The following is a 2,745-nucleotide window of genomic DNA, read 5'->3' as shown; positions in this document are numbered from 1 at the left end:
GTTCGCTTCAGTGCATGGCTGCTGGCCGCCATCTTGGCTGACAGTTAATTTGCATAAGGATATGCTGATTAGCCAATGGGAAAGGTAGCAGAGTGACACCAATTTGCATGTTTCTCTTTTATTAGTGTAGAGTAGTAGACTAGAGGCCCAGTGCACGAAATTCCTCTGCTGGTTGGGTCCCTAGTGGCTGCCAGCAGCTGGCCAAGGCCTCCCCTTCCTTGGCCAGCCCCACCCCCTGGTCGAACTCCCTGTTGAGGGGACAATTTGCATACTACGCTTTTATTATATAGACTAGAGGCCCAGTGCATGAAAATTCATGCACTGGGGTGGGGGGTCCCCTCAGTCCAGCCTGCCCCCTCTCATAGTCCAGGAACCCTCAAGGGATGTCCTACTGATGGAGCGGGCCTAAGCCACAGTCTGGCCTCCCTCTGTGGGAGGTGACAAGACTGATCAGGGGAAGGCGCCGCCCCCATCAGCCCGCTGCTGCTGCCACTGCTGGCCGCAGCAGCTGCCAAGGTGTTTTCTTTTCTTTCTTTCTTTTTTTTTTAAAATATATTTTATTGATTTTTTACAGAGAGGAAGGGAGAGAGATAGAGAGTTAGAAACATCGATCAGCTGCCTCCTGCACATCTTCCACTGGGGATGTGCCCACAACCAAGGTACATGCCCTTGACCGGAATTGAACCTGGGACCTTTCAGTCCGCAGGCTGACGCTCTATCCACTGAGCCAAACCGGTTTTGGCTGCCAAGGTGTTTTCATCAACATGGACTCCAGTCCCTTCACCATGAAAAAATTACAACTTTAGGCATTTTCAAGATGTCTCTTTCATAGGATATGACCTTTTTTTTTTAAATCCTCACCTGAGGATATTTTTCCATTGATTTTTAGAGAGCGTGGAAGAGAGAGGGAAAGACAGAAACATCAATGTGAGAGGGACACTTTGATTGGTTGCCTCCTGCATGAGCCCTGACCTGGGCCCCGGCCAGGGAGGACCCTGCAACCTAGGTACATGCCCTTGATCAGAATAGAACCTGGACCCTGTGGTCCGCAGGCCGAGGCTCTATCCACTGAGCCAAACCGGCTAGGGCAGGATATGACATTTCTTAGCCCCTCCAGCAGCGGACCTTCATTTTTTCCTCCAGGAGTGAGATAGAAAAACCCTAGATCACCTTCTTGGAGTGGTGTACTGGGAGCTTAGCCAATGAGCGGTCAGAAAAGGTGTTTCCCGTTCAGCTCACGCACTGAGGTGGGACTGCTGGTGCGCTGCGGTGGCACGCCCTCTTCTCTCCAGTCCTGCGCCGTCCGTGGCTTGCCTCACCACACATGCAATCCCCTCCTGCATGTGCAGCCTACTGCTGAGTGGTTATGGCGTCCCGGACAATTTGCATATTACCTCTATATGTGTGTGTGTATGTGTATGTGTGTGTGTGTGTGTGTGTGTGTGTGTGTGTGTGTATGATTATAGATGACCTGGTGCCAGAATGTTCATCAATATACTTTCTTCACTGGGAAATTTTGGTTATGAAAAAATATATATCAGTTGAACTAAACAGTGTGCTTAGGGAGGTAGTTGATTGTAAGTTCCTCATGTCATTATTGAAAGTCCTTCTGAATTTCCACCCTCCATACAGAACTTCCTCTCTGAGAAGGAAAAAAATCTTGGTCTACTTAGTACCACATTATCACTACATTAGCATATTGAAATGCTTTATTGAAATCTGACTGATATACTATAAACTGCACATATACAATCTGACAAGTTTTGATATATGTGCACCCAAGAGAGCATCACCTCAGTCAAGGTGGTGAACATATCAGTCACTCCTGAAAGTGTCCTATTCCTTTGTAATCCCTGTTCCTGTGCCCTTTCCCCCCACCCAGAGAACTGCTGATCTGCTTCCTGTCATGACAGATTCCAATTTGTTCACATTTTCAAGGGTTTAATATAAACAAAACCATGCAGTTGATACTGTCTGTGTGTGATCGGCTCCTTTCAGCATTATTTTGAGCTCATTCATGTTGTTGCATATAGCAATAGTTCACTCCTTATTGTCAAGTATTCTGCTGTAAAAGTCTACCATGATTTGTTTATCCACCTATTAATGAATATTTTGGTTGTTTACATTTTTTGGTATTATAATACACTGAATGCTATGAAATTCTTGTACATGTCTTTCTATGGACACTAGAGGCCCAGTGCATGAAATTTGTGCACAGGTAGGGTCCCTAGCGGCTGCCGGCCTTGGCCTGGCACCACCCACTCACCTGCTCCACCATCCCACCATGGTCCTGCTCTTGTTGGGGCCCATCATATTCCACGCCGCCCCCTGGTGGTCACCGCACGTCTAACTCCTGGTAAGTTGAACTCCTGCCTGGGGGACAATTTGCATATTAGCCTTTTATTATGTAGGACTAGAGGCCCGGTGCACAAAATTTTGTGCACTTGGGGGGGTCGGTCCCTCAGCCCGGCCTGTGCCCTCTCACAGCCTGGGACCCCTCGGGAGATAATGACCTGCTGGCTTAGGCCTGCTCCCGGGTGGCAGAGGGCAGGCCCAATCCCCAGGTGCAGCCCCTGTTCGGGCTCAGAGCAGGGCTGATTGGGGAGTTGGGGCGCCGCCCCCTGTCATGCACAGAGCAGGGCGGATCGGGAGGTTGCAATGCCACCCTCAGTCATGCTCAGGGTAGGGCCGATTGGGGGGTTGGGGCACCGCCCCCTGTCACACTCAAGGCAGGGTCGATGGGGA

The sequence above is a fragment of the Myotis brandtii genome, unplaced genomic scaffold (genome assembly GCF_000412655.1).
Source record: "Myotis brandtii unplaced genomic scaffold, ASM41265v1 scaffold10, whole genome shotgun sequence".
Classification (NCBI taxonomy): domain Eukaryota; kingdom Metazoa; phylum Chordata; class Mammalia; order Chiroptera; family Vespertilionidae; genus Myotis; species Myotis brandtii.
The sequence above is the reverse complement of the archived record's forward strand: the minus strand, read 5'-3'. Positions refer to the sequence as shown.